The sequence below is a fragment of the Notechis scutatus genome, chromosome Z (genome assembly GCF_049901735.1).
Source record: "Notechis scutatus isolate UNSWTSFEM ecotype Mainland chromosome Z, rNotScu1.2, whole genome shotgun sequence".
Taxonomy (NCBI): Eukaryota; Metazoa; Chordata; class Lepidosauria; order Squamata; family Elapidae; genus Notechis; species Notechis scutatus.
The window spans coordinates 129,067,581-129,094,920 of record NC_142025.1 but is presented as its reverse complement, the minus strand read 5'-3'; the positions used below and the strand labels follow the sequence as shown (position 1 = coordinate 129,094,920).

The window sequence follows — 27,340 nt, the reverse complement described above, 5'->3', positions numbered from 1 at the left end:
TTATAAATGTAATAGCCAGGACAGTACAATTGCTGTAACTACAGGACCAACTTCTCACATCTATCAACACATAGCCAATGTTTTGAGGATTTATAAAGTCCCACAGGTAAGATTTTTCTCTTACAAAAAGCATCCTTTAGATTCATTAAACAAACCGCTCAAGAAAAATTGGGTATCCTATAAGTTATATCCACTTTTGTTGTTCTTTACATCAAATTTCATAGATGCTAGGTCGTATGGTTTTAGAACACCAACATTATTAACACACAGTTTTTGTGCAGATGGTTGGCAACAAACTACATCTCCAAGCACATCAGAATTTTAGGTAAAGATTTTGTGCTCCAGATGAAACTCAGATATTACTACATCTCTATTTATTGGACAATGTACATTCTATCTGCCACACCAACTCACCAGGTGGACTATTTTCTTTAGAGGATCTCCACTATAATCATCATGTATAGTAGTCTTTCCCTCTATTGATTTGACCATACCCTGTTCAAGGTGATATCCAAGGTGATATACATTATTTGATAATGAACATGACAGGGTGACTTGTATAAAGCATGACATAGGAGCTAATCCTGCCTAAATAAGAAGCTTTAAGAAGGCAAAGCTTCCTTTCTTATCATATCCTATTACCCCTATGATGAAATGAATTCCATCAATGGTCTCCTAGGAAACATAGAATTATAGAGCAAAGCAAGATATTTTGGAGGGTTTATAGCAGCAGAGTTAAATCTCACAATCCACAGCTGAAAAAAATGGGTATTTTTAGGGGTGTTTGAAGAGAAAAAGATACTTGGAGAAGCTAGACAACATTTGTTAATACATCCTTAAATCAAATACTTCTTTTCCTGGAAAAGATAGGTTTCTTTAAAGTGGCAGACAACAATGACAGGTTTCCTTGTCCAAAATATTTTTCTGCAATTATATTTTGAAGCTCAGTATTGCCATTCTATTCATTCTATTTATTGTACTTTTTTATAAAAAGTTCTTTTTTATAACAAAAACACAAAAAATAAAAATAAAACAATCTTTCAATTATTAGTGTGTCAACTGGGTACACATATCTTGTGCATATATTAATATTTGTATACATTTCTTACTAAGTTTACATTCATATTATAGCCTATTCAGCGTTATATATCATTATAACAATATCATTTAATTTCTTACTTTATTTTTCAACCATTTATAAAATAAATCCCAAATCATATAATACTCCATTTCTTCTTGTTCTCTAATTGCCAATGTTAATCTATTCATTTCTGCACATTCAATATTTTCTTAATCACCTCCTCCTTCCAATTTTGAGCAAATACAATTCTAGCTGCTATTAATATATGTATAATTAAATATATTTTTTCGTTACTATAATTCTCTGGTAGGATCCCCAGTAAAAATTTCTTAGGCTTTAAGTATATATTGTTTTATTATCTTTTCTAATCATCTATGTATTTTTGTCTAGTATATTTTAGCTTCTGTGCATGTCCACCACCAGTAATATGATCCAGGTATTTGATGACATTTCCAACATTTCACTGATTTGTCTTTAAACATCTTTGTCAGTCTTGCTGGGGAAGATGCCATCTGTAAAACATCTTATACAAATTTTCTTTATAAGCTGTTGACATTGTTAATTTTATTTATTGTATTTTTTAAATGTCAAGGTTAACCCATTAAGGATGCTTCATTGCAACAGTTATTTAGTATAGAAAATGAGCATACATTTATTAAATTCCCATAATGTATGCTACTTCTTAAAGGAAGCCAAGATTACTTAAATACTTAATGATTGTGTTTAATCCTTTGATATGAACTGCTAATATTTTAGCTGAGCAAAGGAATAAAACAATATATTGCCAGTATTGGATCTTAGTATTTAAAAATATAGAACTAATTATTTCCTTATGTGAAATTGATCTTCAGGTCTGGGAGACATAGTGTTATGATATCAAAAAATGTGGTGAGCATGTCATAAAAGATATCTTAAATATGAAATAATATTTTTATATGACACTTAAGTTTGAAGAAATATTTTGATTTGTACTCAAGTCCAATAATCCTTCTTAGTCATGCTGAAAGTCACCCATTTGTATGTAACATTTCCTGAATAAACAATTTACAACATCTGCTCTTTGAAATTGTAAGCCTATTCAGAGTAAATAAGAGAAACGATGTTTTCATAAGTTAGAAAACTCTGTTAAATTATTTGTGAATAAGTGTTTGCAATTAAATTTTATAGAGAATGAAAAACAATGCCAAGAGTTTGGGGGTTCATCCTGTAAGCTCCTTACTTTTTAAAAATATCCTTCAGATTATCTATGGATCTGCTCCACTGATGAATAACTTATGACGAGGCTGATTTTTTTCACCAAATGTTTCCAGATGATGATGATCAAACTATGGGGATTCTCCAATTGCTGCTGCATTTCAAATGGATATGGATTGGGTTAGGTTTTTTTTTTTGGAAAGTCACAGTGGTGAAAGGTTTGTACACAATGCATATATTGTGTTTTCCCAGAAAGGCATCTGCTTCGATTTCATACAAGAACTGCCCAAATAATCTTTTTCCACTGATATAAGTATAATGGTAGATGACTGGCTTGAAACATTCAAAAGTATCATGCAGAGCACTGCCAATGTTGTCATCATATATGGAGAAAATCAGATCATGATATTTTTGAGAATGATTCTCTATATTTCAATGTTTGAAGATATATATTTGAAAACCAAAGATAAAGTATGGGTTATGACAGCCCAGATGGAGTTCACATCCCTTCCTTTTCAAAAAACCTAGGGACTAGATTTCATCCATGGTGCTCTATATCATTTGCAGTTTCCTCAAAAGAAGTGTTAGGATTTGAGGAATTTGTTCGGACTTGAAACCCAACTTCCAAAAGCCAGGACAGCTTCATCAATGCCTTCTGGGAGCAGGTATTTGAATGCTCTTTACCTAAGGCCTTCGTAGATGAAGGGACCAAAGATAGACTGGGAATGAGAAGATGGAAGATCTTCCTGCATCTGTTTTTGAAATGGGTATGACTGGCCAGAGCTACAATATTTACAATGCTGTTTATAACATAGCATATGCTCTGCAAGCCATGTATTCATCCAAATTCAGACATAGAACAAGTATCAGCAATGGAAGAAAGTTTCTATGGCAGGTAAGGGGCTCAGCTCACTAATGCATATTCCAAGCTAATTAACATAGCTTGGAATATGAAATATCTAACTCTCAATTTTATTCAGAAGCTTTGTCTCAATGATTTAGATAGTATGACTTGTATCCTGGAGTTTTGAAAAAATACAATCCAATTATTATAAAAAGTGTGCAATAATTATTGTATTGTGTTCTTCTGTTGGAATGCATAGCAGTCAGAAAGCTCAGAGAACTTGCCCACAAATACATATCCAAAAGAAAAGAACTATTGTAGCAGGCTAAATATATTTTTTTCCTGTCATTAGAGATAAAGAAATCTTCTTGAAGTTTATTTTAAAAGCAAGATAGGAACATCATGCAAAGCATAACCTCCACAGTAAAAGTCTTTTCAATTTCCACCTGCAGTGTCAACAAAGGCCTTGGTGTTTTCTTCTGTGTGGTGAATTATTTTGTTTCATCTTGTGTGTGTGAGTGTGTGTGTGTGTTATATGAATTATATATATTGCCTCTCTATATGTACTGGTATATGGGGTGTCTAATCAGTAAGAATTCATATGAATTGCATCTTTGATATGTTTTTATTAACCCTTTATGCTTGATCTCTCTGTATTTGTTTATTTATTTACACTGGCCATCTCATAGCAATGACTCTAATGGGTGTACAAAAAATTCAAACCAAAGCAATTAAATTAAAGTAACAAGATCAGAAGTAAAAAAATACCCAACTTCAAACAAAGAAAAAACAACAATCAATCTAACCAGCAGAACATTCTTATTTTATTTTTCCAAATGGTTCAGAGAACCAACAGGTCTAAGTAAAAAGCTAGCATGATCAGGGCCATCCGAATCTAAGGGGGGATATTGTTCCACCCTATGACTAGATCTCCAGGGATGTTATTCCACAGTTCACATATCTGCAAAGAATGATCTGCACAACCTCTAGTTTAGATCATGTGACTAGAAGGTATTATGGGGTGCCTGGAATGGAATCCTCAAAATTATATCATTATCATCAATGTTTACAGCAACCAAATTGGAAAAAATCAAGGCTGCTTATATTAAAAAAACTTAATAAAACTAATAGAATTTTTTAAAAAAAGACAGCAGGTATAGATGAATTCCAATGTGGAATTCTATGGATAACTTCACCATCACAAATCAGTGAAATGATCATTTGTGGTGTATTTAGACATTTTTATTTAAAAATCAAATCTTTGAGAAGTATTAGTCATAATATGAATTCCAGTATATATCTATATCTAAGTATCTACATCTATCTTTCCTCTTTTACAACCAATTTATGTTTCATGTTCATTAGATTTTTATTCTTTTTGGAAACTGTGCAATATTGACAATCTTAATTGCAATTTATTGTATTTATTAACCTTGCAATTTATCCCTGTACTTCAGAATGTTTCTAGTGGTTTACCACAAAACAATACAATAAAATGTCTACATATAACACTGTTTGATAGTATTATAGACTATAGTGTAGTCTTTGAACGTATAGTGTAAGTATATAATTGTAAAGCTTGAATTGTTTTTACTATTGAAATGCATAGAGATCATAAAAGGTTAATGACATGACCACTAAATATCCATTATATGCTTTTCATATATAACAGTTCTTGATTCTGTTTAGCTCCACTACTATTTGAGAAGTGTTTCATTTAACAACAGTGCTGGGGGAAAGGTTTCTTTTGATAAAAATGGGAAACTAATTGCTGCATTTGATATTATTAACTGGATCACATTTCCAAATCAGTCCTTTATTAGAGTCAAAGTTGGAAAGATAGATCCTTTGTCTCAACCAGAAGCAGTTCTCACTATTTCTGCAGATGACATCATCTGGCCCACCATGTTTAACCAGGTAGGTCATATTTCAGAAAATATGACAGTGTCATCTCACTTAATAGCTAATGGAAGGGAATTCAGATAACTCCCACCTGTCAGTCACATCTCTTGGAGATGATAGGGTTGCACAAATGCAGCTTCCTTGATCAGCCAAGGTCATCTACATATAATTAATTACCTGTCTGAACAATACACTGCATTTTTAGTCTAAATAGACAGCATGCCATTTAGAAGTATATTGATTTTTAAATCCTTCATTAGGCAGAGAATACCCTAATAATTTCCAAAAATACCCCATTGACAATATTTTATACCAGAATTTTGCAGGTGAAATGAAATTAATTCTAATTCAATGCCTGGCCTCATTTACCGACAGATACATCCTCTTTCTCTATGCAACAGCAATTGTCCTTCAGGTTATAGGAAGACAAAAATTGAAGAGAAGCCATTTTGTTGTTATGAATGCCTTCCATGCTCTAAAATGAAGATTTCAAACAAGAGTGGTAATATATATATATATTTACTAAATAATGAAATATCCCTGCCTAAAGTAATGAAATGTTCCTGGCTAAAGTAATGATATGTGTCCTTGTTTGCTCTTGGGTAAATCTCCATGATTTGATCAGGACCAAGATATCAAGTCAAATATCTTTTCATTAATTGTTTGGCTCTAAACCATTCAGTTTGTCCTCTAAGATTATGCAAAAATAAAATGGCATGGTCTGGGTGGAACTTTTAAGTGTTTCTTTGAGCTCTCCCTGAAAAGGCAGAATATAAATCCAATATATAAACATGAAATTTAGAAAACAAAATATGGCAAAGGGAAAGAAAGAAAGAAAGAAAGAAAGAAAGAAAGAAAGAAAGAAAGAAAGAAAGAAAGAAAGAAAGAAAGAAAGAAAGAAAGAGGGAGGGAGGGAGGGAGGGAGGGAGGGAGGGAGGGAGGGAGGAAGGAAGGAAGGAAGGAAGGAAGGAAGGAAGGAAGGAAGGAAGGAAGGAAGGAAGGAAGGAAGGAAGGAAGGAAGGAAGGAAGGAAGGAAGGAAAGTATATTGGTGTACCCCAAAATATTGATTTGGTGACCTTTTTTATAATTAATTGATGTAAAAATGATTACTGGATATATAAGATAAATAAGAATGTGTGATTTGGTGAGAAGAGAAATGACACCACTATATGTAGTAAAACGTTTCCATAGAGATGTAGGAAATTTCTGCATACCCAGAAATGTTACATTTGACTTGTTCCTAAAACATTCTGATTATAACTTCCCCCCAGTGAAGCACTGGAATGAGTTACTTCCTTCCTTGAGGGAACACACTGGTTCATTGACAAAATGACATTTTGCAAATGGAGAGAGAGCTCCCCCATCAGCCAAAGCTAGTCTAAATCTAGTACATATGTTGGTGAAATAACATTCATTTGAGATTAATTTTTGAATCCTGCACTGAAAATACTTCATTTCTTTTCCCCTTCTCTAGACATGGAGAAGTGTTTTAATTGTCCAGAAGATCATTATCCAAGCAATAAATGAGACTTCTGCATTCCAAAAAGTATAAGCTTTTTGTCTTACAAAGAACCCTTGGGAGTCAGTTTGACTACTGTTGCCATTTTCTTTACTTCTTTAACAGCATTTTCTTGGAATTTTCCTTAAATATAGAGACACTCCTATTGTCAGAGCCAACAATCAAAATCTTACCTATACTCTTCTAATAGCACTGTTGTTCTCCTTTTTATGTTCTTTTCTGTTCATTGGCCAACCAGACAAGTGGATATGTCTTTTTCAACAAATTGCCTTTGGCATCATCTTCTCTATAGCAGTTTCTTGCATCTTGGCCAAAACAATCATTGTAGTACTTGCTTTCTTGGTTACAAAGCCAGGATCTAGAATGATGAAATGGGTAGGGGGGAGGTTGAGCCTTTCCATTGTTGTTTCATGCTCCTTTATTCAAATAACTATCTGTACTTTATGGGTTGTAATTTATCCACCTTTCCCAGATTTTAATATGCACTCTGTAGCAGAAGAGATTTTACTAGAATGTAATGAAGGTTCTACTACCATGTTCTATTGTGTCTTGGGATTTATGGGCTTCCTGGCAATTGTCAGCTTCATTGTGGCTTTCCTAAGCAGAAATCTACCAGACAGTTTTAATGAAGCCAAATTCATCACCTTCAGCATGTTGCTGTTTTGTAGTGTTTGGATATCTTTTGTTCCAACTTACCTTAGCACCAAAGGAAAATATACAGTGGTTGTGGAGATCTTCTCCATCTTAGCTTCCAGTGGTGGTTTACTGAGCTATATCTTCTTCCCCAAATGCTTTGTTATTTTAGTATTACCTGAGCTGAACAATAAGGCACAATTAACTAGAAAAAAAAGCAGATTTTAAAACCACAAGGTTCTTTTTCAACCAATATTAAATGCTTTTTTTTCCCCAGAGAAGCAATTGAGTTTGTACCTGTCATGACCAATTTTATCTTGTCTATACAATTTGTATTCAATAGAGTTATATAGATTCTAAGTATACCCTACATCCATAATATCTAAGGATCACATTCCTTCACACCAGACTATCTGCCTGGTAGATGGCCTTCTCTACTACCAGACTACTATCAAGACTAACTATTTAATTTTCATATAGCTTCTGATTTTCTACTCTGAAAAGTTTGGGTTGCAACTGTGTGGAAACCCATTTGATTAGGGCATTGAGAGTCTCATCTCAACTATGAAATGCACTGCCTATAGAAGTTAGATCTTCATCCACTTGATTGCTGCTTTATCACTGAGTCAAAACCTGCTTTTTTCCAGGAGACATTTATTCTATTATTTAAGGATAATGCTATATGAGTCTCTGCCTATTGTTGTCATTTTAGAAACTCACTTTCACTTCTAACAGCCAAATAATATATTTTTACTAATCTGTATTTCTTCATTCATGTGTGGCTATCTATATACTACTAAAACTTTTATGTCTGTTTGTATGTAACCTTCAATTGGGAGGAGCGGTTTGTAATAGGGCAACAATTATTTTAAGACAGTACCTCAAATGGGCTAACTTGCACAATGCTAGGACCCATTACTCCCATGGGAATGAAATATCCCTCACATTATTTTCTTGACTTGCACCATATCCCCACATATTCTTCACAATTTGCCATCATATGTGTTAGGAATCTGTTCACTAATTAGTTGGGTTGGCAATATATAAACCAACAATGTATGTTTGTAGCTTTAAGAGAAAATCACTGTATTGATTTGATTGATTCATTTATTCTGATTGGTTGATTATATTGCAAATTACCATAAAAAGAAGCTAGAGACATAGCTTGCTCTCTCTAACATTCTGTCTCTCTAACATTATGTCTCTCTGACATTCTCTGACATTCTGTTGCTATCTAAGGTTCTCTATTGTGCTTATACTTTGATATTTTTGTTTACTGGAAATGACAAAGGCAACCGGTAAGAAGGCTTTGTAATTGGATAGTCTTTGGACTGTAAAATGTATATAACCTGGACCGTTTTATTGGACTGTGCTATTTCTTAAAATAAACTTTAACTCAATTTAGTGTATCTGTGTGTGGCTGAATAATTATTCATAACTACTCTCATAAATGTTTCCATGTGCATATCCTTGTTACTCAAAGTTTATACTGTACATATCATAACATCACAATGTTATTGACCTATTTGGTACATCTCATGCATTCCTGTGCAGCCCCAGTCCTCCTGACTGGACCCTCCCTGAACCATGTCACAACTTTTATGTACCCCTGCACACCAACCCTAACCTATGCCATATCCTTATGAACCATTTTCAATGATCATCACATATCATTCTTTCTCCACCTTCCCTTCTTCCTCTCCCATCTATCAGCAATCATATCCTGCCTCCTGGTCTTTGTCTTGGAACAAACTATGTTTCCTGGTCTATGAAGTGCAGCCTACTTCTGCATAAAGATGGATTATGGACTGTAGTTAATAGTCCACTGGATGTAACAGCTTGGGACCCATTGAATGATGAAGATAAAAAAAAATAGCTGACTTTAACCGGGATAATGAAAAGGCTCTTAGTATAATTGGACTGACACTGAGTGATCAGCAGTTAGTCCATATTCGTGGTGAAGTATCTGCTGCTAGGTGTTGGGGCATTTTGAAGAGGATTTATGTTCGAGATAGTGTGGGTGCACACATTCACCTTACACATAAACTGTTTAGAGCCCGTCTTATAAAACATGGCGATATGTTAGCTCATTTGGAGTTTATGAAAAGCACTTTACAAGAGCTACAAGAAAAGGAGCTAATTTTTTCGGAGTTGCATCAAGTTTACATCATCCTTTCTTCTTTGGATGAAACTTATGATGATTATGTGTCTTCACTGGAAGTTTTAAACAGAGATGAACTTACATTGACTGGCATAACTGGAAGACTGTTAGAAGAGTCAAGAAGAAGGCAAGATAGAAATCAACTGAGAGAAAGACAACCACAGGAAGAAAAACTGTTTTCAACTGCCTATATTGTTAGAGAATATTTTTCTTGTGGGGCTAAAGGTCATATAGCCAGATACTGTAAAAAGGATAAGAAACAGAATGCTATTAATATATAGAGAGCTTATAAAGATGTTAGTTTAACCATATCAAGTACAACTACAACTGTAAACCATAATATATGGGTAGTTGACAGTGGAGCATCGCAGTGTATAACTAAAAGTAAAGAGGTTTGTTAACATGACAAAGAGTAAACAGCATGTACCATTAGCTAATGGATGGAAATTGAGAGCATCTTGAGAAGGTTCTGCATATCGTTCATGTATTCATGAATGTTTACTGATGTTATATGTACCTAGACTGATATTTAACTTGCTATCTGTAAGAGCAATGTTAAAAGCAGGATTTGTTGTAACCTTTCAGGGAGATAAATGTTTAATTGAAAAACAGGGTAAAAGTGTTACTGCAAGATTGGATAATGGTTTGTTTATTATACATGATAATCCATTAATTAATGCTAACTCAGTTTATGAGAATAAAAGGCCTCATGATGAATGTATTCATGTGCTCCATAGATGTATGGGACATATAAATTTCAAAATGCTAAAGAAAACTGTTGAGTTATCTAATGGTATAAAATTAAAACCTTGTACAAAGTATTTAAACTGCAATGCTTGCAATCAAGAAAAAAGCAAGGTAACTCCTGCAAATAGGGTAAATGGATTAGAGGTTGTTTTTACTGATATTATTGGACCTAAGAAAACTAGTTTAGGTGGAGCCTGTTACATATTAAGTATAATTGATCATTTTTCCAGATATGGTTTCTGTTATTTAATGAAAACGAAGATGGAAACATACCAGCATTTTGTAAACTGGCTAAAATTTGCTGAAAGGAAAAAGAAATAGAAAGTTATTAGCTTAGTAACAGATAATGGTACTGAATTTACCAATAGAAAATTTGAAGCCATGTTACAGAAAGCTGGCATTGAACTTAAGTGTTCTGCTCCTTATAAAACACAACATAACTATATATTGAACGTAGAGGACAAACATTACAGGTTATGGCTAGGACTATGATTTCACATTCTGGTTTATCAGAGAAACTTTGGGGTAAAGCAATAATGTGTGCTAACCATGTTTTGAATAAAGTAGTGAATTCAATGACTGGTGAATTACCATTTACTCGTTGGAATGGAAAAAAGCCAGATCTCAGTTATTTACATACATTTGGAACCCCAACATGGGTTCATATCCCCATGAAAGTAAGGCAAAAGGGACAACATAGAGTGAGAAAATTATATTTTGTAGGCCATGAATCTAATCATAGATCATTTAGATTTTGGGAGCCAGGTACTACTAATGTATATTGCAGTGCAAGTGCTAAATTTCTGGAGCATGTTGGCTGGAGAAAGCTTGAACAGGAATATTATAAGGTACAGGATAGTGTTGTTGTTGAGACTCCATTTTTTACCGATAATCCTAATGATAATAATATTGATGATAAGATAGTGGAGGAATCATCAAAGGAGGAATCATCAATAGAAGAACCCTCTATGACTGTAGAAGATGAGGATTTGATAGGGGAGGTAAAGGAAGAGGACATGCCAACAACATGTACTGAGTTGCCTAGGAGGTCAACTAGGGAGAGACGTCCATCTGACAGTTTTCAAGCAAGCATTGTATGAATACAGTACCTTCTAACTTCAGTGAAATAAAACTGTATCCTACAAAGGATCAGGTAGCTTGGCAGGAAGCTATGAATAGGGAGTTAAAATTGTTAAAGGATTTAGAGGTGTATGAGGATGTAAAGTTACCACCAGGTGAGCATGCAATAGGTTGCAAATGGATGTATAAGGTAAAGACTGGTGTGGATGGGACTATTACCCATAAAGTAAGATTAGTTGCTCAAGGATTTGCTCAGTCAGATAAGGCTATGATGAAGTGTTCGCACCTAGTCTGACAGCAAATACATTGAGAGCAGCATTAGTTTGGACAGCTAAGAATAAATGTAAAATAAACTATGTAGATGTTGAAATTGCATATCTACATGCACCTTTACAACATACCATCTATATGGAAAAGCCATTAGGTTTAAAGGATGATGGAAAAACTGATTATTAGAAATTAAAGAAAAGCCTTTATGGTCTAAAGCAATCCAGTTATGAATGGAATAAATGTATTGTAAAGGAATTATTTTCAATAGGTTTTGAAGCTGATCCTTGTTTGTTCTGAAGAGAAGAAGATGATTTCTCTATTACTGTTATTTATGGATGACATAGCAATTATAACTAAAACTGAACAAGAAGCAAATGATATTGTTTATAGATTACAGAACAAGTTCAGGATTAGAAATTTAGGGGAGATTAAGCATTATTTGGGTCTTGATATAGTGAAAACGAATAAAGGTTTTAAAATTTCACAAACCAAAAAGATTAGCCAATTATTAAAATGCTATAGCATGGAGCATTGTAAATCTGCTAAGACATCAATGAGTAAGGAATTTACACATAGTGATATCAAAAGTCCTATGTTTGATAAGGAAATATATCAATCCTTAATCAGTAGTCTGTCATATCTGAATAATTGGTCTAGACCAGATATATCTTACAGTGTAAACCAATTGGCTAGGTATAACGCTGAACCAAATGAAAGGCATTGGCAAGCAGCTAAGCGAATAATTAGCCTTTTAAAACACACAATCAATTGTTCATTATATTTAGAACCAAGTAATGAATTAGTGTTAACTGCATATGCTGATGCAAGTTTTGCTACTGATATAATGACTCGTAAGTCAACATCAGGTATAGTGGTAATGTTGGGTAATGCTTTAATAGGATGGAAGTCTATTAGGCAACAACATATTAGTTTATCCACTATGGAAGCGGAATTCTCATGTTTATCATTAATGTGTACAGAATTGATATAATAAACAATTGTTGAAGGATATTGGAATTACTGTACGTGATCCATTTATTGTTTATGAAGACAAACAATCAGCAATTAGAGGGAGCTAGAGATCATAGCTTGCTCTCTCTGACATTCTGTCTCTCTGACATTCTGTCTCTCTGACATTTTGTTGCTATCTAAGGTTCTCTATTGTATTTATGCTGTGCTTATACTTTGATATTTTTTTTTACTGGAAATGACAAAGGAAACCGGTAAGAAGATTTTGTAATTCAATATTCTTTGGACTGTAAAACGTATATGATCTGGACTGTTTATTGGACTGTGCTATTTCTTAAAATAAACTTTAACTCAATTTAGTGTATGTGTGTGGCTGAATAATAATTCATAACTACTTTCATAAATGTTTCCATGTGCATATCCTTGTTACTCAAAGTTTATTCTGTACATATCATAACATTGTACCTTCCATGACCTATTTGGTACATCTCATGCATTCCTGTTCAGCCCCAGTCTTCCTGACTGGACCCTCCCTGAACCATGTCACAACTTTTATGTACCCCTGCACACCAATCCTAACCTATGCCATATCCTTATGAACCAGTTTCAATGATCATCACATATCATTCTTTCTCCACCTTCCCTTCTTCCTCTCCCATCTATCAGCAATCATATCCTGCCTCCTGGTCTTTGTCTTGCAATTTCCTGCTAGCTTTCCCATTGACTTTTTCCCAGAAATCTTCTCACAAGAAAAATAAATGTGGAAGCTATCAGGAATTGGAGAGAGGGAGGGAGGGAGGGAGAGAGAGAGGTTTTGGATGTTCCCTACCAGCATCCCATGAAGAAATTCAATAGGGAAGCCAACAGGAATTCAGAAGTCACTTACACAATCACAATTTTTTGCCCCCGTAATTTTGCTTTTCTTTCTATATCTGAAATGATGACCCAATGGATCATGGGCTTTGTAGTTTTTTATAATTGTTCATTTCCTGGAATACTTTTTCCTATGGGTAATAACAACTTCTCTATTTCCAAACAATATAATTATATGCTGTACTTGATATATTTTTCTGATATCAAAGTAAGATAGAAATCATACAGACATGACTTCTTGAATTCTTTCCAACTTTACCAGCAGTGGCCATAGAAATAATCTATTAAATAAAATATTTTGTTGAATCAATGTGTGTCATGTATTTATCTGTCCTGAAAAACATAGGATGGGCTGATGTCTCTGTTCTGGATAATGTAGCAAGGAAGGAGGACAAAGGGTGTTTGTAATTATTTAGTCACCTGTTTTAGACAGGTATCTCCCCATAAGGGAACCATTGGGGAAATAGGTCTGGATTTTCCCCACTGCTCTTATTCTGTAGATTCTAGCCTGGTCTGTCTCATTGTTGTGCTCAATATTTCTTTTACCAATCTCTCCTCTACCAGAATTGGTTCCACTTTAATCAGCATCCAATTCCTTTATATTTTTTAAAAAATTTTGTTGATTTGGAAAAGCCTGCCTGTCTGCTTTCCTTCCTTCCTTCCTTGGATTAATTAGGCTAATCCAAAACTTACTTTTGGACGCATACCATTAAACCCAGTATAAGATCTAAACCACAACAACCTAAATGGCAACTCATGTGACAGAAGGAAAACATTTTGAATCAAACCAAACAGTACTAAATAATTGACATATCATGAAGCTTGAGAGTAAACATCTATCTATAAGATGGCAGTGGCAGTAGTGGCAGTGTGAGGAATTCCAGCTGGCACAGGCAATGACAGGTGGCAAGTCCACTAATCCTTCATGAGTCCAGACAGCAAGGTGGAGAGCCTGATGCCTGAGACTAGCCAGCAGAGAGACAGCAGTTCCATTGCTTGGAAAACACTCAGTGATCTGTGATTCCCCCCATCCTTGCAGGGCAGTGAGATGGTAGGGCCCACCAGCACTGGGGACTTGGCAATTTGCAATTCCTCCCAACCTTGCAGGGCAGTGAGACAGCAGAGCTCACCAGCACCAAGAGCTGTGGGTCTGTGAAGCAGGCTGCTCTTGGCAAAACAAAAAACAAAAAACCGGCGCCCTTCCTCCTTCACTATCACCATCGCAGCAACTGCCCCAGCAACCTTCCTTCTTCACCATCGCCATCGCAACGGCCAAAGCCTCGTTCTTGTATGGCTTCCCCAAACCCTTTTTTCAAGCCCTGAGGCTTCTCAGAGCCAGGGTGATAAATGCATAGGGGATGCTTCAGTGTCAGATTTGGTAAAGAAAGAAAAGATATTGCAACAAGAAAAAACTTTAAAAGAAAAGGACAGATTGGATTGCTTAACTCTGTGAAAACCAAAATTGTCTCAAATTTCTGGACTATATTTTTTACTACTACTCAACTTGAGGAACTTTGGGAAACTATTGGAAAACCATCTTATTCAGAGTCATTTTGATTGTAGTAAAAATGTTTTAATTCAGCTTTTTTTTGCTCTGTTTCAATAATCCAGCATGCTTTTGGACATCCTGTTACAGCCTGTTACAAACTAGCTTTTGCAGCATGATAGCAGCAGCCATCAGAGCAATAAATCCCTCCCACCAAGTGGATCAAATAGCAGCTGCTAGTAAAACAATTAACCCTTTACTTGCTGACTCTCAATAGTACCTCATTACTTTAATCAAACACTGATTACTTCACCAACTTAAAACTTATAACTTTTCCACCTCATTACCTATATCAATGATTAAATAATCAATTTCTATAAATTAATTAATTTATAAATGGTTTAATTGATTTATTGTTTTAATTGATTAGTGTGATTAGAGTGTTTAGTGCAAATAGTATTTACTGATTAGTTTAAAAGATCAGGATTCATGAAATTTAATTGATTAGTAAAATTAGTGATTTAGTGAATTTAATTGAACAGTGTGATTAATGATTAGTGTAATTAATTGATTAGTGATTAGTGTAAATAATTGATCAGGCTGATTGTTGCTTAGCAAAATTATTTGACTAGAGAGATTATTGTAATTGATTAATTAATGTGATATTGGCTATATTGATTACCCAAAATTGTTTCATTAACCAATCTAATCAACATACTATCAAAGCAAACCTACCATGCCAAGACAAAAATCCAATGCCAAACCACAACCTAAAGAGAAAGAAATCCCCATCAATAAACCACAAGACTCCTGCACATGCCTTAAATGCCATGAAACTCTAAAGGATAATGAAAATTCCATCAAATGTTCTCTATGTGACAACTACGCTCATCATGACTGCTTGAGATTACCTGAGCAAATGATTCAATACCTAGAATCATCCAATGAGTTTCCATAACTCTGCAAATCATGCAGACCCAAACTGGATCTGTTTGAAAAAATAGAAACATGAATGTCATCCCTTGACACCATAGTAGCATCCCTGGACTCTTTAAAAGAAAGATTAACTAACCTTGAAAAAAAAAGACACAACACAAAAAACCGAACATCCAATAGGTACAAACCACATCTCTACCCAACAACCATAACCCAATCCACCCCCAAAAAACATAAATCCAACAAATAATGATATCCCAATCCTTGTCAGAGAAGCTGTCGAGCGCGAACGGAAACGTCCAAATGCCATCTAATTTGGTCTAGAGGAAATTAATGACAATGATGACATCACAATTGTCCACAACATCATCAGTGATTATCAAGCATCAACCATCTCCCCTGATGAAATTTCCTGCATTGGCCCAGAGATCAAAAACAGAGACGGCTCTGTGGCCCCACGCTTCTACAAGATCATTTGAAAAAATGAATTAAGCAAATGTAAATTCATTCACACTATACACTCACCAAAAGCAACATCAATCATAAGAACCTCCATTCTTGCCCTGATTTAACCGTACAGCAATGTGCCTGCTCCCGTGTACTCCACACAGAACTCAAAAAACGTCTAGATGATGGAGAGAAGGACCTGTACATTGACTACTGTGCTGACTGTATCAAAAATAAGTCTCACAACCCACATCTCAGCCAACCCTACTTCAACCAATCCAACATCACCCAAGACTAAGCACACATGCCCCTAACTATCACAATTCCAACTACAGCTGGCTTTAAATGCTACTCAATTCAAGAAGCCTTGTGAATAAAATACCTGAATTTCTCCTCTTATTAAATATGGCTAAATTTGACATCATATTTGTCTGTGAAACATGGCTCAATGCATCAATCCCCGATTCCATTACTACAGTAAGAGACTATCATATTTACTGATCATATCATGAAATCCGTAAAGGAGGTGGTGTTGCTATCTTCTACAAAAAGTCCTTAAATCTAAAAAACATCCAAGTTACTGAAGGGCTTCCTCTTCCTGAGACCATCATCTGTAAACTGTCCTTAACTGTCACATTTGGATTCTTACTATGTTACCGAGCCCCTTATTATGACATCGACTATGTAAACAAGCTAAATTCACTACTAACATGGGCAACATCCTGCCCACACACTTTTATCTTTATTGGTGACTTCAATCTACCTCATATTAACTGGACCCTAAACGAATGTAATACTGAAGTCATACATGCAGCCTTCTACAATGCTGTAACAAATCTAGGACTGGAACAACTAGTAACTAACAATACTGGACTTAACAACTGCCTTAATCTCATCTTCTGCGATAGTTTGAACTTAATTTATGGAATACAAATTAAAGAACCCTTTTCCAACAGTGACCACAACATGATTGACTTTTGTCTCAACATATGTCCGCACAAAAATCAGCACAACAACATGGTCTCCAATTATAACTTCAAAAAGGCAACTATGATCTTATAGACAACGATCTCTCATCCCTTGATTGGCAATCTCTATACACTGGATGCAATACTTTATGCATTACAACATATTTTTTTACTTGAAGTCAAAAGAGTCATCGAACTATATGTACCAATAATAACTCCAAAAACCAGAAAAAACAAATTACCCAAAACAATAAGGAAGCTTCAATCCAAAAAGAAATCACGTTGGCGGAAAAACAAATCTCGTCACGTTGCCAACTTCAAAAGCCGATACAAAAATTTATGCCACCAGATAAAGACTGAATGCACCAATTATCACATTAAACAAGAGGAAAACCCTCTATGGACCAATTCTACCCATGCTTTCTACAATTTTGTAAACAACAAACTAAAAGACTTGAGATACATCCCATCCCTGAAAGGACATAATGGTAAAGACTGGAACAACGACACCATTAAAGCCAACCTCTTTAACACATTCTTTGGCTCAGTATTTGTAAACAGCAGTGGATCATGCCCAGTATTTCCTAGTCAAACCACAGACAACTACAATGATCTAATACATATTGATTTTACAAAAGATAATGTTGAAAAAGCAGTACGCAATCTAAAACCATCTCTGTCTATTGGACCGGACATGTGCCTACTTCTTTAAAAAGCTATCCACTGCCATAGCCGAACCTCTAAGCATAATCTTTGAAAAATCTTTCAGGACCAGCTCCTTGCCTAACCTATGGTCACAAGCCACGGTCATCCCCATCTTCAAAAAGGGAGACCCCAGCCTAGTTGAAAATTACAGACCAATATCTTTATGCTGCGTCACTTGTAAAGTCATGGAATCAATTATTAACCAATCCATTATCCACCACTTAGAGACAAACAACCTACTCTCTAATAAACAATTTGGTTTCAGAAAAAAACTATCCTACAATCTGCAACTCTTACACTGCAAAAACATATGGACTACACAACTTGATCAGGGCAAAGCAATAGAAGCAATCTACGTAGACTTCTGTAAAGCCTTCAATTTAGTGGTACATGACAAACTACTACTAAAACTAAAACCTTATGGTATCTCTGTTCAACTGCATAAATGGATTAAAGCATTCCTGTCAAACAGACAACAAATGGTCAAAATTGGGAGTGTCTTATCAAATTCTGTACCTGTCAACAGTGGTGTCCCCCAAGGCAGTGTTCTAGGACCAACTCTTTTCACACTCTACATAAATGACCTCTGTGATCATATCAAGAGCAACTCCGTTCTTTTCGCTGATGATGTAAAGCTATTCAACACCACAGACAATACTGCTACCCTTCAAAAAGACCTCAACTATGTATCAGAATGGTCAAACAAATGGCAACTTCAAATCTCAACAAACAAATGCTCTGTCTTACATGTTGGCAAAAAAAAATCAGAAAATAAAATACAAGCTGAATAGTCAAAACCTTGTTGATGATCCAAGCTCTGTAAAGGACCTTGGAATACTCATCTCTAATGATCGAAGTGCTAGAACCCACTGTAACTACATAGCCAAGAAGGCATTAAGAGTTGTTAATCTAATCCTACGTAGCCTTTTCTCTGGTAATATCACACTACTAACTAGGGCATACAAAACATTTGCTAGACCAATACTCGAATACAGCTCATCAGTCTGGAACCCACATTATGTGTCTGATATTAACACAGTTGAGAAAGTCCAAAAATATTTCACAAGAAGAATTCTACACTCCTCTACTCGTTGCAGAATACCTTATGCCACCAGACTTGAAATTCTAGACCTAGAAAACCAAGAACTATGCCATCTTCGGTCCAATCTAAGTATAATATATAAAATCATATATTGCAATGTTCTACCTGTCAATGAATACTTCAGCTTCAACCATAACAATACAAAAGCACACAATAGATACAAACTCAAGGTTAACTGCACCAAATTTGATTGCATGAAATACGACTTCAGCAACAGAGTGGTCAATGTCTGGAATAATCTATCTGACTCTGTGGTTTCTTCCCCAAACCCCAAAAACTTTAACCTTAGACTGTCTACTATTGACCTCACCCCTTTCCTAAGAGGTCTGTAGGGGGCGAGCATAAGTGCACCAACATGCCTAGGGTCCTGCCCCATTATTTCTTTTATTTTTCTTATATGTATTCATTTCATGTATTCATAACTATGTTTATCCTTGTACTTATTATCTTGTAAGCGATTGACAAGCAAACAAACAAACAAACAAACAAACAAATAAATAAATAAATAAATAAATAAATAAAGTTTTAAAAACAATCTAAAGGCTTGCAATGAGTCTGTAGATTGATACCATTCCAGAGGCACTTTGTAATGCCGAAGAAGGGTTTCCTTTAAAGGAGACATGGCTTAATAGGTTGGACACTGGTAAGCAATGCAGATTAAGTAACTGATGCATTAAAATAATTCTCCCTCCTCAGATCCTACTATGCTGCCTCATTATAGTTGTAGTGGGTGAACAAGAAATATTGTCAGTGTATGCCGTGTGTATACAGTATATCACTAACAGGGTCAGTCAAGGGTGAAGATCACGGCAGCTGCCCAGCTAAAACAAACAGGTGCCTATATTTTGGGGGGGAGCATCAATAGAGAATGATGCCAGAAGCAGATTGCATTGCATTTATGTCAGAGGCACTGTGATGCTTCTAGGTTGAAAGGATTAGCCAGAGATATCACTGTTGCCCAGAGGATGCCCAAGTGGAAGCTCCTTTCATGTCTCTGGTAGGAGCTGGAGTACAGAATTGGAGCTCAACTCACACCATGGCAGCACTTGGGTCTCAAAGGAGGGCCTCCTACATCCTAACCATGTGAGTCATCATGCTTCTTATATATGGATCATGGTTTATCCGTATATCACTATATGGACAGTTGCAAATTGATACAGCAAGGGAAAAAGCAATAATGAAACACTCCTATATTTTTTTTACCAAGAAAGCTACATGGAAAAATATATAAAATTATTGACAATATAATGTTGATTATGAGCCCCTCAGGTCAGATGGCACTCAACATGGTACTGAGGAAGAGCTGATGATCTTTCAGAGTATTCATGGTACTTATAATTAAGTTAAACACTTCAGGATTTGTAAGTACAGATGTTGCCATGCAGAAAAAGAAACTCTAAAGTTGCACAGAATTTCAGTATGAATGAGGAACAGAAGAAATGTGAACATGGAAAGTGAAACAACTGCAAATTGAAATCTTAGGCATTGGTGAAATGAGATGATCTTGCATCAGACACTTTCAGTCAAAAAAGCATGCTGTTTGACACTGAGAACATGAAAAACAAAGTAACACTGTTCTGTGTATAGCTAGTAAGGGTATGCAGAACAGTTAATGGCTTCAATAAAATCAATGACCAAATAATATGAACCACATTTATGGATATGAAGAACTATTTAAATTTATTGTCAACCATTGATGCCAATAAAGGGGATGGGGCATCCCAGTTATTGAAAGCAAAGGTTCACATACATATGGCACACAAATGTATGTACCTTTGGATCATTTTGCTTAATAAATAAATTGACATGTATAAAGTTTTCAATTCATTTGTTTAACTGTGTGCCCTTTACATAATTTAGGACTTATGTAGAGAACTGATGAGTGAAAGAACGCCAGGGAAATGATTGCTGTAGCCTAATTAGCTTGTCAATGGAGTGATAATAGCTGGCAATGACAGGTGTACTACCACAATGTTCTCCTCATTACTGAGGACTTGTAAAATATGAGATAGGGGAAGGCCACTTTGAAAATGCTCATCTGCTTTTTGGAAGAACCCAAGACTACCATAACAGGTTCAATCCCCATTCCTGAGCTCCATTTCCTATTGGTTCTATCTTGCTATACTTCCTTTTAGAACTTAAGTTATTTTTATATCACTATTTATCATGTAAGGCAAAGGTAAAGGTTTCCCTATCAGTCATGTCCAATTCTAGGGCATGGTGCTCATTTCCTTTTCTTGGGTAAGGGAGCCAGCATTGTCCAATGCTATTTTCATGGGCATGTAGCCAGCATGGCTATACACCAAAGGCAGACAGAATGCTGTTACATTCCCACTGAAATGGTACCTATTAATATAGCTATAGCACTTAGACTTATATACCACTTTATAGTGCTTTACAGCCCCCTCAAAGCAGTTTACAGAGTCAGCATATTGCCCCCAACAATTTTGGTCCTCATTTTACCCACCTTGGAAGGATGGAAGGCTGAGTCAAACTTGAGCCTGGTGGGATTTGATCTGCCAAATTGCAGTAGGAGTAGCCTGCAGTACTGCACTCTAACCATTGCACAACCGAGACTCCTATTTATATATTAAATATGCTCATATTTGCATGCTTTGGAACATGCTAAGTGGGCAGGAACAGAGGTGGTATTCAGCCGGTTTGCACCTACTTGGGAGAACCGGTAGCAATAATTTGGTGTGGGTTGCCGAATAGGTAGCGACTTCTGGCTGGCCACACCCCTGAACCGGTTCCTGGTTGCAGCTTGCTCACTTGCCTTCCCTACGCTTGCCCCGCCCAGTCACTCCTCACTCCACACTGGGTCCTTGTGGCTTAACCTGCTTTCCCACATGGTGCCTGGCCCTATGTCCCAACTGAGCAGCTCTGATCTTCCTGCTGAAAGGTAAGCCTGCGAATTGCGCTAGCCTCCCACAGCATCCCCGGAGCTTGCCTTCCCCTTCCCTACCATTCCCTGAGTTTGCCAAGGCCCCCACCACCATTCCCGGGCTCACTTCGCTTGCTTCATTGCTGGCGCAGCGTAGCTAGCATGTATGTGTGCATGTGTGTATGCATATGTGTGTGTGTGTGTGAGAGAGAGAGAGAGAGGGTGTGTGTGTGTGTGTGTGTGTGTGTGTGTGTAACAATGCTATTGTGGGAAGTGTATTCATTTTATGACTCAAAGCTCATGATGAAAAAGGGATGTTTCCTTTTGAAGTGAGAAAAGGCAGTACCAAGCACTGATTAGAACTGATCTTGGAATGTTTTTGAAGTGCTGGGAACTATCATACATTTTGGAATGCTTTTGAAATGCTAGATACCGGATAAAGAAGTGTCTGTTACGAGCTAGGTACCATGAAAGATAATAAAATGTAACTTGTATCCTGAAAGATAGATTGTAAATCAAGCCATTTGTATACTGGGGGAGTAGTAGGGGTAGTTTTGGGTATAAGAGTAGAGCCTTTAAGCTTTGCCTTTTGTTCCTCCCACCTGCCAGGGCAGGAACCCGTTTCTGCAGAAATGCTACAATAAAGCCTTTTTCCTTGGATCAACTTTGAATCCTGGTGGTTTTTCTTAGCCACAATCTCACAATTTGGGGGCTCGTCCGGGATCCTCGACGGCGGCCGACTGGAAAACAGGGACCAGGTAAGAGAGTGGCCACAACCTCCCATTGAGAGGCACCTCTCCCCGAATTCGGTCAGACTCCCGAGGTGACTGGGAAATCCAGACGATCCTTGGAAAAAGGACTGAGAAGAAATGCCGGCTGAGAGTGTATGAGATCGATCTGAGTTGGGGACGCCCACACATCCTTTGACTGACTGCGGAAAGTCCAGGAGTGATCAGATCAGGTAAACTTTGTTTCCTTTCATTTGTAGCCAAAAGAGAGAGGTCCTTAAACTCCCTGGGGGAATCCAGCGTCTGCTGGAGGATTAGGACTAGGAGTCTGGAAGAAAGAGGGGTCCTTAAACTCTCTGGGAGAATCCAGCATCTGCTGGAGGACAGGACTGGTGAGTCAAGGCTCTGGGAGCCTGGAAGAATAGAGATGGGAAAGAGACAAAGCAAGGCTCTGGGAGCCTGGAAGAAGCCTGTCTGGGACAGGGAAAATTTGACAATGGCAGAAAACCTATTCCGGTAGATTCGCCCCTGGGACAAGTACTAAAACAGTGGTTCTCCCCGAATTTAAAGGAATTCACCAGACATCTCGAAAAGAAAAACATGATTTATCTTTGTCGAGACCGATGGCTAAAATACCCTTTGATTGATCCTAAATTTCCATATCACTGGAGTCCTGAGGGGGAAGCCAGTATCTATTGGATGACCAAATTGCAAGACTATATTCTCCAACACAAAATGACCACTCAAATTGCATACATAGATGTATGGTTTCATATGAAATTTGAAGGTCCCGTCCCTCCAATTGAGGGTCAATACATGTCACAACAAAAAGACAATGAAAGCGAGACGGACGATTGGCTGCAGAGTCCGCCGCCCGCAAATCCTAATTTGAATAACATGCCCGCCAATGTTCCTATGGCACCGCCGCCATTGCCGGCACCCCAACCCCCTCCTCAGCCGCCCCTTTATCCACGGCTGAGAAAAGAAGTGGAACAGTTGAGAAGAGAAGTGTTCAAAATTTTCCCTTCAGAGAAAAACCTGAAGTGGATGCATTTCCTCTTAGGGAAGCTCCTAATGGGATCAATGCTGCAGGCAACCCGGTGACAGTCTTTGTGGCTGTCCCCATAAAACCAGCCGAGTTGCGAGAATTAAAAAAGACTCTTCCAAAACTTCATGAAAATGCTCATGAGGTGGCCGAACAGTTAGATCTGTGGATGGGTCCGAATGATTACACTTATCAAGAGATGATGTACATTTTGGGGCATCTATTTACTCCTGAGAAGCGTGACCTCATTGGGACTTCAGCCTGGAAAGCATGGGATGCAAGAGTGAATGGGCAACAAGGGGGTTGGCAGGAGATCAAAAATTCCCCATAGCAGTTCCAAATTGGGATGGATAATTGGGGAGCAGTGGGGATTGTTGATCTCCTGAAAGCAGCCCAACAAGTTTTGTGAACAGAGACACTGTAAAAACCAGACAGAAGTCACAAATGATGGTTGCAGTTGTACAGGCTGCAGCAAAGAATGAGGTGAAGAAAGGTGGGAATTTTGAGAAAGGATTCAATTGGAGAAAGGAGGGAGAATTTTGAGGGATACAATCAGGGAAGTTTTTGGGGCAGAGGAAGAGGTTCCAGAGGAAGAAGTATGGGAATGAGGCAGCCTGGAATGGATAGGAGTTGCTTCAGCTGTGGGATACCGGGAAGGGAGTAAGGATGTGGAAGATGACTGTGGAAGATGAGATAGCAATTTCAGATGAGGTCTGGGCAGGAGGGGAGAAGCCCAGTGATCTTGGGATGAATCCCTCCCAAAGACAAATGGTTTACTGTGATAGATCTGAAGGATGCCTTCTGGGCATGCCCCCTTGAGGAGGGAAGTAGAGACCTGTTTGCATTTGAATGGGATGATCCTGAGAGTGGAAGAAAACAGCAGTTTCCTTTGTTGTTTGGACAGGCTTTGAAAAGTTAGTGTCTTTTGAGAAAAGGAAGGGGATTATGTTGATTCAGTATGTGGATGATCTGTTGTTGACTGGAGAGAAAGAGAAAGAGGTTAGAGCAGCATCTGTAAAGGAGCAAGGATTGACAGTTTCAAGGGAAAAGATCCAGTTTGTGGAAAAGAAGGTGAAATATTTAGGGCATTATATTCAGCAGGGGGTGAGGTCCTTGGATCCTGAAAGGGTGAAAGGGATCATGAGCCTGGCTCCCCCCAGAAATAAGACAGAAGTCAGGAAAGCGCTTGGATTGTTGGGGTATTGCAGAGCTTGGGTGGATCAATACACTGTGTTAGCTCAATTCTTGCACAGGAAGCTGGTAGGAAAAGGAGAGAGTATAGAATGGTTAGAGGGAGATGATGAGAGATGGGAGGTTTTGAAGAAGGCATTGTCATCCGCACCGGTTTTGGCTTTGCCCAATTTGAAGCTCCCATTTCATCTGTATGTGTCAGCAGCTCAGGGAACGGCACTAGGAGTGTTGGCGCAGAAGAGGGGGGGCAATACCAGCCCATCGCTTTTCTGAGCAAAACTCTGGAGCCGATGGTGAGAGGATGGCTGGTGTGTGTGCAGGCTGTGGCTGCTACAGCTATGCTGGTGGTAGAGAGCAGGAAGTTAACCTTTGGGGGGGGCTTGTTGTGCATTCTCCCCATCAGGTCACTTCTGTGCTAAGTCAGTTAGTAACAACTTGGATGACAGAGGGGCGGATTCTCAAATATGAAACCATTTTGAGAACCAGCCCTGATGTAGTGATTGGGACAGATAGGAATTTGAATCCAGCAGAATTTTTAGAAGGAAGAAGGCAGGAGTGGGAAGCTGAGGACCATGATTGTTTGTTGCAAGTAGATTTGATGACAAAGGTAAGGGAGGATCTGGAAGAGACTCCTTTGAAGGAAGGGGAAAGGTGGTTTGTGGATGGATCAAGCAGGGTTGAGGAAGGAAAGAGGAAATCAGGATTTGCAGTCGTGACAGGAGAAGGGGAGGTCATAGAAAAGGGCCCCCTTCCTTCTTCATGGTCTGCGCAGAAATGTGAGTTGTCTGCTTTGAAGAGGGCTTTGGAGTTGGCTGAAGGAATTGATGTGACAATCTGGACTGATTCCAAATACGCCTGGGGTGTGGTCCATACCTTTGGTAAGATCTGGCAGGAGAGGGGATTTATCAAGGCTGATGGGAAACAAGTTGAACAATTACAGCTTGTGGAACAAGCCTTGGGGACCCTGTAACTGCCAAATCAAGTGGCAATAGTATGCTCATCAGAAAGGAAGCACCCCAGAGGTAGTTGGGAACAGGTAGGCAGACAAGTGGGCGAAGGAAGCTGCAGGGGAGATAGAGCTGGTGATGGTATCAATTCCCTTGCTAGAAATGGAAGAAGATGAGGATTGGAAACCTGAAGGAAAAGAGAAAGATGATTTGGAAAGAGAAGGGTGTACATTAACTGAGGATGGGTGGAGAACCTCAGAGGGGGTGAGGGTGGTCTCTGTGAATGCAATGAGGGGAATTCTGGAAAAGGTACATGAGGGAGGGCGACCTCTAGTGGGCTGGCCTTTTCAAAGAGCACAAATTGATTTCACTGAATTACCAGAGAAGGGGGGGGGGGTTGGAAATACTTGCTTGTGAACTTATCTTTGTCACTGCTCAGAATCAGAACATGTCCAAGGAAAGACACAGGAGTCTCTCCATTCGGGATGCTACTGGGCGAAAATAGGGAATCCAATTCCTGAATTTAAAGATTTATTTTTGAGAAAATATTTGCAGGTACTGTCCAGGTTTTTGCTTTCTCTCTATAAACAGAGACTGTTGGTGCAACCACCACCTCTTGCTGGGAGCCAACATCCCTTTGAGACTGGAGATTGGGTTCTGACAAAGACTTGGAAAGGCGAGAAGCTGCAGCCTAGCTGGGAAGGCCCGTACCAGGTGTGTTGACAACTGAATCTGCAGTTCGCACTCGGGAAGGAGGCTGGACACATTACAGCAGAGTCAAAAGGGCACCGGAACCTGAAAAACCTTGGAGGGCAGTTCCAGTGGATGGTCAGCCGCTGAAGCTCACCTTGAAAAGATGAAGAAGTCTGAACCCTGGACTGAGCTAATTGTCTTTATTCTAGGACTAGGACTGGGAACTTCCTGGGGAAGCGAGGATTCACATCAACCCCAGAATGTTACTTGGGTTGTACTTGATTCCCATTCAGATATAATCAATTGGACTAGTGGAAAGAGGCCTCCCAATACTTGGTTTCCAGAACTGCAATTTGATTTGGGAAGGGTCCTCTTGTCCACCACCGATGACACGTTCATAAAGAAACATCATTTTTACGTCTGCCCTGGACATAAAACTGAAAGAAGCTACAAAAAGACTTGTGGAGGGGCTGATCAGTTTTATTGTGCAGCCTGGAGTTGTGTGTCTACGGGACACATCTGGTGGGACCCTCTGTTCAAAGGTGATCTGATACAGATCATTCTGGGATAGTACAGGACTCCATGAAAAAACTGAGGGAAGGACTGAACCAAAGAAAAAGAGAAAGGGATGGCCGCCCTAATCTCCACTCTAATAGGATCCTTAATTTTGTTATTATTAATCTTCACCTTTGGTCCATGTATTTTGAACAAATTAATGTGAGTTTGAGTCAAAGATGGAACAAGAACAGGGGGGATTGTGGGAAGTGTATTCATTTTATGACTCAAAGCTCATGATGAAAAAGGGATGTTTCCTTTTGAAGTGAGAAAAGGCAGTACCAAGCACTGATTAGAACTGATCTTGGAATGTTTTTGAAGTGCTGGGAACTATCACACATTTTGGAATGCTTTTGAAATGCTAGATACCGGATAAAGA

General features: G+C 37.9%; 1 pseudogene; it reads left to right on the top strand.

Annotated features, from left to right (window-relative positions):
* Window positions 1–3,147: 3,147 nt before the first annotated feature.
* LOC113426458 (vomeronasal type-2 receptor 26-like) lies at window positions 3,148–11,182 on the top strand (annotated as a pseudogene).
* The last annotated feature ends 16,158 nt before the right edge of the window (window positions 11,183–27,340 follow it).